A 14,104-nucleotide genomic window follows, 5' to 3' on the forward strand; every position below is an offset into this window, starting at 1 on the left:
TGAAGGAAAATGTGACTCTGACTCCTGTTCTAGACTCTAATGAGACTTTTATGAGACCATAAAGAAGGCAAATTAGATACCAATATAAAGCATTTTACATCACAATAGATAAATCTGTCCTCTTGAGAAGTCATCCTAGGCCATGTTTCCTACATACTCTAGGTCTTCCAAGGACATGGGATTCCTGATTCCTACATCTGAGGCACATTTCCAAACCCCAGTGGGCCGCTTTCTTCACATCTGAGATCTCAAGGACTTTTTGCATAGTATTTACCACTTTCTACCCTATATAAATCATCTATTGCTATGTCATAAATTGCCCTAAAACTTTTCAATTTAAAACGGCAATAAACATTTATTATCTCACGTAGTTTCTATGGCTCAGGAGTTTGGAAGCAGCTTAGCTAAGTGGTTATGGCTCAAGATGTTTCATGAGATGGCAGTCAAGATGTGGGCCAGGAAAGCAGACTTGACTGGAATGGAGGATCCACTTCCAAAACAGCTCACTAACGTAACTGGAAAGCCATGCTGGCTTTAACTTTGCCACATCCTTGCCTTACAGACCTCTCCATAGGCCTGGTTGAGTGTCATCATGACATGACAGCTGGCTTCCACCAGAGTGAGTAATCCCAGAGAGAGCAAGATGATGACTCTCATATCTTTTGGACGTAGCCTCAGAAGCCACACTCCATCATTTCTGAAATACCTGTTTATTACGGGCCAGGCTTATTCAATTTGAGAGGGGATTGAACAAGGAATTTCCTCCCACAAGGGGGTTACACAATGAATATTAACTAGTAAGAGTCATAAAAGACCATCTTGGAGCCTGGTTGCCACAATCCACCCTATGCTCCCCAGTGATTTATACTACTTTCAGGTAGCTCCCCACATGCAAAATGCATTCTCGCCTTCCAGAAGCCCCTAAACAGTTTTATCCCATTACAATATCAGCTAGAAATCTAGGACATCTTCATGTAAATGAGATCAAGGTGCAGGTGAAGTTCTTCAGATCTGATTCATTACAGTTCTCAATCTGAAGATCTGTGAAATAAAAGGACAAAAAAAGAACTTAAACATGAGTCACTTGTCCGTTTTGGTTCTAAAATCCAACAGGGCACATGTTGCCAGTTCCCTGATTAAGAATCAAGGCCTAGGAAAAATTCCTAGAAGCTCCTGGCTTCACCCTCTGGGCTCTTGATCATCTAAGTCTCCTTCCTTTACTATAAAATGTAGCCCACGTTTGAAACTGCATAATTTTCTCATCCTGTGTCCTACCTGTAGAAGCTTCAGTGTCCAAAGTCCTCTTTTCACTTTGTACTACCTCTGTCCCTTTCAGTTCCAGCCAGCAATGTTTCTGTCAGTACCTTTCTCTTATTTTGTGGTTCTCCTGTGAAATTAATTGAAGTTAACACCATTAGACAAAAGGCACACTTAAAAACTTCATCAAGTTAAGCTCAGCTAGATGCTCTGTGAAGACCTAAATGGGTGGGATGGGGGAGGGAGGGAGGTCCGAGAGGGAGAGGATATATATATACATATAGCTGATTCACTTCACTGTACAGTGGAAACTAACACAACATTGTAAAGCAACTATACTCCAATAAAATAAATAAATGAAAAGATAAGCCTTTGTCTATCTTGAGATTCTGCTGAGACTTGAGAGACAACACTCTTAAGCTTCTTATTAGCACTTTTTATTTACTAACTAGTTCTCTTAAGTACCACTTTAGAATTTCCTGAGGTCTTTGCAAAAGACTTAATCGCCACGCCATGAATTTCATCTTTAGACCATGTTTTCCCGGAAGTGCCTCAAATTTTATATTTGTCTATTCCTTAATTTTAGCATCAGTTGCCACCCAAAGAGGCTGGAAACTTTCAAAACTACATAGCCCTGGTCCCTTCTTATTTTACAGTCCTTCCTTTAGCTTATCTCTCTCCCCTCACATTATACTAAAAGGAACAAGAAGAAACCAGGTGGCTCCTTCAACCCTCTGGATATCTCCTTAGCTACAACACCCAATTCAGTAGGTACCTTTTCTACTTCTCACATTTCTGTAGGCAACAATGTTGCTAAACCCCAGCGCTGCAACTAACAAGGATCCCCTTTCTTCCAGTTTCAAGTAACATTTCCTCAGTTTCGTGTAAGTTTCATCAACATCCTCCTCTGAGCCCATCAGCCTTCTGTTAACAGTCTGTTCAAGGCACTTTAGTTTTATACTCACACTCTCCTCAAAGTCCTTCCATCTTCTGCCACTAACAATTTCCAAAGTCACTCCCATAGATGGGCTATAGAAGCACCTACTTCCGGGTACAAAAATCTGTACTAGTCATCTATTGCTGCATGACAAATCAATCAAAAACTTAGTGACTTAACACAATACACCTGTATTATCTCACATAGTTTCTGTGCGCCAGGAATTCAGGAGTGGTTTAGCTGGGTGGTTCTAGCTCAGGGTCTCTTCTGAGGTCTCAGTCAAATATTGGATAAGACTACAGTTATAAGAAGGCTTCACTGAATCTAGAAGATACAATTCCAAGATGTCTCACTCATATGGCTGTCGCATTTATGCTGGGTGGTAGCAGGACCCCTTCGTTTCTCACCACATAGACCCCTAAGTATCTCCCCAAAATTCATATGTTGAAGCCCCAACCCCAATGTAATGGTATTTGGAAGTGGGGCTTTTGGGAGATAGATAACTAGGTTTAAATGAGGTCATGAGGGTGGGGACCCCATGATGTGATAAGTGTCCTTACAAGAAAAGGAGAAGACCAACGCTCTCTTTCTCCACCATGTGAAGACACAGTAAGAGGCAGCTGTCTACAAGACAGCTTTGTGTAGAGGGATACAGTCTCTACAAACAACAAAAACCAAATGACTGAAGCCAAACCACAAGGAAGAGACAGCCCCACAGTCCAAACCCAGGCTTTCATACTCCACATACCTGAGTTTTCCCACAACACCATGGCCTTATCATGCAGTGGAGGTGGAGAGTGTGATGTCAGAAGTTAGGCAGTGTGAAAGTGGCGATAAAAGGAAAAGAATCCAAGGCAAAGCTTACTAAGGTCACCATCCTGTAGCTCAAGTCTACCAGGCCCCACTACCCAGAAACACAAAGACCCCAGGCCTTAGTCAATATTCTCCCCGAACCCATATCTGGAGCAGTCACATCCCACCATCCCCACTGGGGGCCTGGACCCTTCTACTCGGAATCCTGTAGGTTAGCTGAACCCTCAGAGTCAGACACATGGGTTCAAATCCCAGCTCTGATTTTTATGAGCTGTGAAGCTTTGGATAAGTTACTTCACCTCTCTGAACTTTGTTCTCTTTTAGGATAATAGGAGTTCCTGCCTTATAGGGGTAAAAGCAGTTAACATACCAGCACAGAGCTTAGCATAGAGCTTGGCACATAGTAAGGACTCAATAAATGGCAGCCCTCGTTGTTCTTTTGTCTGCCTGGTCCCTAAATCTCTGGTTTGGCTGGCTTAATTCAAACAATCACGCCAACTCTCTGTGCCTTCTCAGAGGGCCTTCACACAAGCAGATGTCAGAAATCCCAGCCCAGGACTGCCTATGTCATCTGGATGAAGCCCAACATCTGGCATGAATACTTTCCCCCAGAATGTTTTCATGGCCTCCTGTGGACCTGGGGGGTCTTCAGCCCCCTCCATCTGCCAGGCCAGCTTAGTACTCCCAAAGCAGCCCAAAGATGCTCCACCCCTGGGCCGCTGTAGTGGAAGCTGGCCTCTCTCTGCCCCAGCACACAGCAGCTGAGCTATCTGCTCACACCAAGGACACAGCAGTTCATTCTGAGGGCAACCTCCTCTGTGCTCCAACTAATTCACTCATTCCACATGTAATTATCAAGCACCTACTAAGTGCCAGGTCCTGAACTAGGCACTAGGAATACAAGTTTTGCCCTAAAGAAGCTCACGGTTTTGTAGTAGGGATAGATTTTTTAAAAAGAAGAAGAAAGATAATACTGTACATCAACTATAGATCAATTAAAAAAAAAAAAGATCGAAGAGCCCATCTTAGCAGGTTTTTAAAAAAGAAAAGGAAGAAAGAAATTATGAGCTACTGTAATTAGTACTGGAATTAAGGTACGCATAGAGGTCTTTGGGAATGAGAGAAGTAAACACCGAACCCAGCCTTGCAGCAGGGGTAAATGAAGAGAAGGCTTCCTGGAGGAAGCGTTTCCTGAGGCAAGAGTGAAAGACAAAGAAGAATGAACAGGCTAGAGAGGAGCAAGAAAAGGTGCTCCAGGGAGAAGGCACGGTGTGAGCAAATGTGTGGAGGTACTACGTACCGATCTTGGAGCCACAAACAGTCGGTCGACTGTCTGCCTGGCACCAGTCCCATTCTGAGACCTGCCACACACATCCACACAAGGGAGCCGCCATGTTTCTAGGACACACTAGTCCCTTAGTCTGAGTTCACTGGGCTTGGGTCGCGTGACATAAAATGGGCACAGGGACCCCCACCCCTACCCCGAGGGATTTTAACTTGAGGCCAAAGCGTGGCTGAAACTGTAAGATGACAAACCCAAGAATTGTCACAAATCAGGCTTCCAGCAGCCAAATATGGTGATTTTCAAACATGATGTTCCTCTTATCAAGAGATGGATCTGTGGTCCCTCCCCTTGAACCTGGAGGAGTCTTTTTTACTAAATTGATGCATAGACTGTGGCAGAAGCAACTTCCAAGGTTCTGTTAGAAAAGGCCATGCATCTTCTACTAATCTCTTTTGGGACACCAGCCTTTGGAGCTCTGAGCTGCCATGTAAGAATTCTGGCTACCCTAAGGTTGCTATACTAGAAAGACCACACAGAAAGACCATAGAGTGGTAGAGAAAAATGCTGTAGGAGCACCAGCTATCCCAGCCCCCAGCCCAGGGGTCAGATATGTGAGTAAGGAAGATGACCTTAACCTCAACCGACATCGGACTGCAACAACATGAAAGAACCTGGACATGAACCAACCAGTTGGGTCAAGTTAACTATTAGAACAATGAGAGACAGTAATAAATGTTGTTGTTTCATGCCGCTAAGATTAAGATGGTTTGTTATGCTACGGTAGTTAAACAGAGCATCAGGAAAGCCCTTATGTGCTGAGAAAGGATGAAGCTGGTTGAAAGCCCTTACGTGGTGAGAAAGGATGAAGCTGACGTGCTAGAATAGACGGAGAGATGGAGGTATTGCTTGACAACTTGGTCTAGCTGTTTGGGAACTCTTGTCCCTGCTCTCCCTGAAACAATCCTTAGATTTCTTGAGCCAGTAAGTCTTCTTATAACCTAAGGTAGCTCAAGGTGGATTTATGTCACTCGCAACCAAATTAATACAGGTGATTTGGGATAAGCCCAAAGAGTTTGATATGTTTAAAGCACATATCTGGAACTGGGGGTCAGTGGGAGGTGGCCAAGAGTGAGAGATGAAGGAGAGGACGGAATCCCAGGAGACATCATTCAGGAACTGTAGGACACCACAAGGAGTTTTGTTGTGTTTAATTTATATCTCATCTATCTCCACAAATGATATGGGGAGACTACCAAGGACTTTGGACTTTATTATCAAGACAATGTCTAGCCGGTGAACAATTTTCATCCAAAGTATGAAAGGTTCAGATATGCATTGTGGAAAGGTCAACCTATCACTTTAGATGATGTGCTGGAGAGAAGTGAACTGGTCAAGAGTCTATTGATGTAATGGAGGGAAGAAATGATGAGGGACTGAACCAAAGTGGGGCAATGGGAGAAGAATGAGAAAGTAGTAAGCATTAAGGTAGAATGGACAGACCTGGAGTCCTTTATGAGAAGGAGGAAGGGAAAAGATTAAGATGATTTCCAAGTTTGTGGCCTGAGTATCTGAAGAGTTAATGATGTCTTTGCCAAAATGCAAGAGGAAGATCAAGTCAGGAGGTAAGGATGATGGCTTGAGCTTGTATATGCAGAGCTTGAAGTGTCTGTGAGTATGAAGGGCAAAAGGTCATGCATTAGTTCATCCATTTAACACATTTATTAAGCACATGTTTTATGCCAAGCTCTGGCAAAGTGTTGGTGAGCAAAATGGGTATATCACTTGCCCTCATAAATTTTACAGTCTAGAGGAGTAGATAGAAATTAATTGAACATGTAAATATATAATTACAAACTCTCAAAGAATGCTATGAAGAAAAAGTAACAGAAACTATAATGGCACATTACAAGGAAACCTGATGGAGTCTGGGGATATATTAGTTCCTGTGATTGCCTAACAAATAGCCACAAAATTCAGGGGCATAAAACAACTATAATCATTTATTACCTCTGATGGCTTCTGAATTCCTAAGAGGCACAGTGAGAACAACTTATCTTTGCTCCATGATATCTGGTGTCTCAGCTGAAAGACCCAAAAACTGGGGGCTGGAACCATGTGAAGGTTCACTCATTCACATGTTTGATGGGCTATGTTGGCTTTCCAAGTGGTCCCTCTGCATGGGGCTAGTTGGGCTTCCTCACAAAATGGTGGCTGAGTACCATGGACAAGTGGAGAGGGGGAAAGAGACAGAGAAAGATGCTGCCTTTTATGACTTAGTCTTCAAAGTCATGCAGCATCTCTTCTGCCACATTCCATTCATCAAGGCAGTAACCGAAGTCCACCCAAGTTCTAAATGAGGGAACACAAACCCACCTGTTGATGTCAATGTCACATTGTAAGAAGAGCATGTGGGATGGGATATATATATATATTACTGTGGCCATTTTTGGAAAAGACAATCTACCACAGGAGAGGTCAGCAAAGACTGCTCAAGAAAATAACATTTGCGCTGATATCTCAATGATAAACATGAGTCAACTAGTGATGGGATGAAGATGGCATATTAGGGGCAGTATACATAGCAGAGGGAACAGCATGTACAGAGGCCCTGAAGTATAAAAGAGAATGATGTACTCAAGAAGCTGATGGAAGGCCAGAGTAATTGGAGTGAATTTGACATAGAAATCTAAATCTCTAGGAAAGGCTAATGTTGGAAGCAAAAATGTGGAAGCCCAGAGTAGATGGCAGTAGGTGGGACTACATGGGAGAGTGAGCAAAGAGAGAACAGGTCTCACAGAAGCTTGAGTTTGCTTGGACTTAATGCCCTCTGCCAACTTCCTGCTGCTAAAATATGATTAAGCTCAGAACTTGTCTTAACTCTCCCGACCAGTAGAAGCTGGCTGCCTTGCTTTGCTACCTAGCTGTGATAGCCAGCCTCCAAGATGGCCCCTGAGGATCCTTGCCTCTTGGTATTCACATCCTTGTGTAGTCCCCTCTCACACTGAATCATGTTGATGTCTGTCACTTAGAAGTGAAAGTGTATGACTTCCAAAGGTAAGTCACAAAAGAATTGCAGCTTCTGCCTTGGATTGTTCACTCTGAAAAGACAGGCCATCATGTCATGAAGCCTCAAACAGCTCTCTGGAGAGGCCCATGTGGTGAGAAACTGAGGCCTCCTGCCAATAGCCAGCACCAACTTGCCAGCCATTTGAATGAACCACCTTGGAAGTGGGTCCTCATCCCTAGTCAAACCTTCAGATAATTCCAGCCCTCTAGTCCTTAAGACCTCAAGATGGGGCCTCAAACGTCATAAAGCAGAGACAAGGTATCCCTGCTGTACCCTGTCTGAATTAATGACCAACAAAAGCCATGTGAGAAAATAAATTATTATTACTGTTTCAAACATTGAAATGCTGAGGTGATTTGTTAACACAGTGATAAATGACTACTACACTAGCCCTGACCCTTTGATTATCCTTCTTTACCTCATATTTCCCTAGTATAACCAATTCCATGAGACTCTTTGAGCTAGAAGAGATCATCCAGTCAAAGCTTGAATCCATTTAGGGCCTTCCAAGCAAGTAAACAAAATCATCTCCATTTACACACCTCTAGTGACAGACAACTCACTACCTCCCAAGGCAACTCATTCCACTTAACGTCAGGCTCCTTGTAAATTAGAATCACAGGTGAGTCTTCCATCCCAGTCACCATTCCTTACGGTCCCTTCTTTCCCGGGAGCAGTTCCTGACCCGGTGCTGAAACCAGACCCCCCTCAACTAAAAGATCAAATTACAATTCCAAAAGGCATGCTTGCATTGGAAACATCAGCAAGAAAGTTCCATTTCCCTGTATCTCTAAATGAAAAAAGACTCGTCAGTTTGGAGCAATTAGCCGTGGGAGATGATGACAGAGCAGTGAGAGTTGCTGCGAGGGGGCAGAGTAGCAGCGGAAGCCCCAACTCAGACAGACACGCCGCAGATGGCACGATGAGATAACGCCTTTCAAGTTTCAGAAATCACCTTGTCAACAATGTTTCCAGACTTGGAAATTAGCTGAAGTCATCAGGAGTTCCTGGCAGCAAGCCGCAGGCGCCTTGGTGGGGGCCCCTCATTTGATGTTATGCATTGGTGTGAAAAGAAACTAGCAAGGTCCATGGAAAATGTTGGTGGGCCTGCTGTCTCCTGAGGCTGCAGGAAGGGCAATCCTCGAGCATGTTAAGGCATTTATTTGGGGTCAACATTCAAAAGCCCCAAGCTTCTATCTCCTGTCCCAGTAGTAGGGGATTCACTCCAAGTTTCAGAACCTGACCTCCTCCTACTCCATGCCTTGTAGATTGATGTTTCCTCTTTAGAGGGTAACAGAAAGCAAAAGTGATAAAGTCAATCACCCATGTCTTAAGTAAGAATTACATTATTTTTAACAAAATCATGCTTGTTAAAATAAAAAATGATCTCTTTGCTGAAGATAAAGCCCCATCAGAGGCAGTCTATACCAACTGTCTGACCTTTCCATTACAGTCGCCCTGCTCTGGCATCCCCACCCTAGAAGAGCCGAGAAACAAAATCAGAAGCTGGTACCTTGCTGCCCAGGACATCCAAGACTCCAGCCAATTACAGTGATTGCAGGCGGGCAGGGTGGGGGGCCGGGGGAGGTGGGAGTTAACTATTGTTACAGCTCTGGTTGGTGCTGTAAGCAAGCATGAGATGCAGCATGGAGTTAAGATTACATATCTCATGGAAGGAATGTATAGTCTAGGAGAAAAACCATCTTTATCCCTTCTGCTGAAGCACCTTCTCAATGTTTTTTCCTGGAGGGAATCAGGGCTATTTCCCAAATCGCAAAGTGGTACTTACTAGAGCAAAGGAAAGAGGTAAATGATTCTCCCTGGGAATTCAAAAGGACAAAAGCTAAACTTGAACATGTGCCTGTGTGTGGCATTGGAAACAAGGTTTGCAGAGAGTAAAGGTGGGAGGTAGGGGGTAGAAGCTCTCTAGTGGTTATGGTAATTGAGATCATTGAGACTCAGCTGGAGACTTCCAACCAAATCTACCAATCCTGCAGCAAGTTTGAGTCCCAGGAGATATCCGAGACCCTTGCCTTTCTCTCAAGACCCTGAAAAATTGGGGGACATTTGCCATTGTAGGACACCCAGCAGCTGGTAGACTGCTCTGGACAGATGGATGAAACCCCAAGAGGTGGGATGAAAGAGAAAGGTGAAGTTAAGGATCTTGTCTAAAGAATGTAATGTGAGCAACCTAGGGTCTTTATGAAGGTCAGTCTGCTGGGACACATTACCAGGCCAGCTCCTGGCACTGAGAAAAGGTGAGAGGAGCAAAATCCAGGAGAAGACAGCCCTGCCTCTGGGGACATGTGGCGTTAAGGACTCCAGAGAGAAAGTCTCTTATCTTCAGCCAAATGTGGGCTACAAGAGGAGCCCACTCTCTCTTCTCTTCTTCCGAAGACTCTCCCTTCTGCATACTTCTTCTGGGGGTCAATTGCAGCCAAATCTGTCTCTATTCATGGGTCAGATATGGAAGGGGGGAAACTAGCCTTGACTGCGCACCCTCCGTAAGCCAGATCTTTTGCATATATCGTCTCAGGTTATCCTCTCAAGACTCTCGGCCAAAGGACAGCTAAGACAACATCTGAATGGAGTCTGTATCGCGCTGGTAGAGACCCTGCTCTGGCTGCCCCAATCATCACCAAAGTCGGCTGACCACACCTTAAAGAGCTCCTGTCAGTCACAGGAAGGGACTGAGCTTTATCTCTGATTCCAGGTCTAGAACAACCTGGGCAGGCTGGCCATCAGAAAATTAAGCAGGAACTAACAGCCCAAAGAAACCAGGAGAGTTTGGATTTCTGCAAATCCCTAGGGGACTTAAGGAAGGCTTCGACTGGCCTTTCTCTAAACCGGGGGTTCTCAAAGCATGGACCCTGGAACAGTAGCACTGACATCACCTGGGAACGTGTTAGAAATGCAAATATCACTATTGTTAAAAGATATTTACATTCCCATGGTCGCTGCAGCACTATTTACAACAACCAAGACATGGAAGCAAACTGAGTGTCCATCAACAGATGAACGGATAAGAAGATGTAAAATAGACAGGTATAGATATAGATACACACACACACACACACACAAAATGGAATATTTTTCAGCCATAAAAAAAAAGAAGAAAATCTTGCTATTTGCAACATAATGAATTGGACCTTGAGGGCATTATGCTAAGTTAAATAAGTCAGACAGAGAAAGAGAAACACTGTATAATCTCACTTACATGTGGAATCTTAAAAAAAACAACCACTGAACTTACAGATACAGAGAACAGATTGGAGGTTGCCAGAGATGGAGGATGGGGGATGAGCAAAATAGATGAAGGTGGCAAAAAGGCACAAACTTCCAGTTATAAGATAAGTCCTGGAGATGGAGATGTATTTTAAAAAAAAAAGAAATGCAAACTCTTGAACCCCACCCTAGACCTAGGTAATCAGACGTTCTGAGGGCGGGGCCCAGCAGTCTGCATTTTAACAAGCCCTGTAGGTGATCTGACACATGAGCACGTTTAAGAACCGCTGCTGTAAACCTAGGAGCTCAAGTTAACGGCACCTATTTCTTGGGGAGGGGACACAGGCCCCCGGAGCTGGAATGGCAGGAGCCCTTTGAATGTGGGCAGCACCCTCCAACCTCCCCTTCCACACGATCCACACACTGGTCTGGCTGAGCCACACCCCGGCCCTGCCTGGCCCTCCAGCCTCATCTCAGCTGGGACACACGGGGACACTCTGGTCTCTGGAACTCTGGGAGGACACAGAGGATGGCTGTGCTCTTCCTGGGTGCTGACAGCAAGAAGACAGGGACTCTGTTCGAGAGATACCCCGACTCCAGGCTGCTGTTTCCCCCAAGACCCCCCAAGAGTGAAAGGCTCAATCAGACAAGGTTCCCATACTCCCCAAAGCACTGCAGGAGGCAAACACAGGGGCCCAACCCAGAGGCACTGAGCCGAGAGGCCTGTCACCCCTGAGGAGGCCCAGAGGTGCCAGCTCGGCAGCTGGCCCTGGATGGCAGTGCGCTGCCGGCTGACGGATGGCTTTCAGATGAGGGTGCTGTGCAGGCTGCCAGCGGTGCCCGTGCAGGCCAGCGATCAGCAGGGCTGCTTTGCTCCCCTCCCTTCCCACACATACCTGGAAACATCACACCTCCAACGGGCGGCAATTAATCTGTGCGGGAGACAAGCCGGGACGGGACAGGACCGGGGAGCTGCCCGCAAACTGCTGTGCCCTGTCTGCCTTCCCTGGAGGGTCGGCCAGGCCCTCAAGACACACCATCTACCAGCCAGAGATGCACCAGCTCGCCTTCACCAACAGCCCTCGGGGGAGGTAAACGCCGGGACTCTGGTGCATGGCAAAGGGCACTGGACTGAGGGCCGGAAATACAGGTTCAAATCCCAGCTCTGCATTGACAGGCTGTGAGGCCTTTAGCAAATCTTGTCACTTCTCTGGGCTTCATTTGCCACCACTGGAAACCTGCAACTACTCAGAGTTAGGGTGAGAAGAGAATGAAATGGCTCATGTGAAGTGCCTGGCACACGGCAGACACACGACAAATAGCGATTTCTCTCCCCTGTCCTCAGCTGTCCACCTAGACCCTGGGCTTCCCCCAGGGAAACCCCACGTATGATTACTAAACAGGCACAGAGCACCTCCCCCAGGCCAACGAGGTCCCCCGAAAATGGGGACGTGTAGGGGAGCAAGTATCTTTCCATGAATCATTCAATCTGGGAACAGCCTAATGGTGGCAAAGAAAGGAGACCCGTGCCGGCGACTTGGGTCCAGGTGGTCGCCTGTCCCCTGTCTCACCCCTGCCCAGTCCACGAACTCCAGAATGCCAAGAGATGACCTCTAGAAGAAATTTCAGATCACATCCCTGTCCTATTTTTAAAGCCCCAGGTGGCTCCTTAGTGCCGACAAAGTAAAAATGCCTCCTCGTGGCATTCAATGTCAGTTTCAAATCTGCTGAGTCTCACCCCTCATCGTGAACCTCCCTCTTCCAACCACCCAGAAAGCGTGCCGTTCCCAGAATGCACCAGGACATTGCAAGACTGGGCCTTTGCACGTGCTGTCCCCCTACCTGGAAAGCCCACCCTGAGCTCTTATCCATTTAAGGCACTGACCCTCTATGGCCCAGCTTTAGAAAGACATCCTTCAATGCCCCTGCCCCAGGCATAGGTAGTTACATGGGCTTTCTTACACCCGACATAACTGTCTCTCAAGATCTTCCACCCGTAAACATCTGTTTGATTTTTGGTCCTCTCCATCACTGAGCTGTGAGCCCCTCCAGCCCAGGACCATATTTGAGTTCTCTCACATGTCTGGCTCCTGCAGAGTGTCTGGCACATGATAGGTACTCTATAAATGTTTCAGTAACTTTAGCCGAGTGTTCACTTACACCCCTATAATCATACCCATCACACCGTGGGCTAATTATGAAGCCACAGATGACTGACCCACAATGAGGAGAGGGATCAACCAAGGTCCTGACCACACCTGGTCATCTCCAGCCCTGAGCAAGTTCTTCTCAAGGTTCAAGATGGCTCAAGATTAGAGGGTAGCGTGCTGACCTCTCATCCCCCTGCTGTGTTAGCTAATGTCCAATTCTGACTCAGTTTATCCTTCTGTGGTCAAACCTAAAGACCACTTGGAAACAGTACATTTCATCCTGGGGGCTTAAATCAGTGCTTCCACCCCTCTGGGAAGGCTCAGAGCTTCGTCAACCTCCTGAGAGCCTTAGGCCAACAGCTACTCTACTTCCATGACCAGCCCCTCGCCTGATCCAGGTGGCCCCAGGGGTCACCAGGAAATTTGGAGAATCAAAGAGCCCCATGAACGGAAGAGAAGTTTATTAGGGTGCAACTCATCTGTCTACTCACTCAGTGTTTAATTTATCTCGTTAGCCTCTTTCCCCAGCTTGAATGCTTCTAGTGACAGGAAACTCACCATCTCCAATGACATCTTATTCCATCCTTGGTCAATCAGCCTCTTGGATGTCTCCAGGTCCTACAGTTTTCCATAGATCAATGGTTCTCATCTCCTCAGGCCTCCTTCTTTCATAAAACGAGGAACAAAACATCCTTCCCCAAATCTTGACAGATTTTTGAGGGAAGTGAAGAGACTTACATTTCACCTGCATACCTCTGGGTCTGACACTCTCCTTCCACTGAATTCTCATTCTCTGCCCTGCATCTCAGTTCTTGTGATGTTTCTATTAACACTGTGTGAGAGCAAATTGATTTGGGGGTCTGTATCATCCTGATTATTTATATGATGTCAAGCATCAACTAAAATCCCCAAGACATTAAAGACCTGCTAGGCTAAGCCAGAACTTCCGTAGCCAGGACTGGGGTCATTGCTTCTGCATCCCAACACAGGACACTCCATTATTCCTCCACTGATTCACTTTTTAAGATTTGGCCCCAACCTGGCCCCACGGGTAGCCAAGACCTTTTCAGATATTGATTCTTTCATCTAGTCTCTCTTCACACTTTTTCTTTTTCATCTTTATTTCATCTGTGAGTCTCATCAGTGGATTTTCTATCTCTTCATCCAAACCATTCATTAAAAATACTAAATAAGATCACAGCTGACATAGAGCCCTTAGGCACTCCAATCGAGACCTCTCTGCAGGATGATATCAACTCATTAATCTGCTCTAAATAGGTAAGCTAGTCATTAATCTACTGGGATCCCCTAAAATCCAGTCCATATTCTCAGTCTTCTCCCTAGGAATAGCTGAAGATTCTTTCACAAGT

Source organism: Balaenoptera musculus, chromosome 15 (genome assembly GCF_009873245.2).
Source record: "Balaenoptera musculus isolate JJ_BM4_2016_0621 chromosome 15, mBalMus1.pri.v3, whole genome shotgun sequence".
Classification (NCBI taxonomy): Eukaryota; Metazoa; Chordata; class Mammalia; order Artiodactyla; family Balaenopteridae; genus Balaenoptera; species Balaenoptera musculus.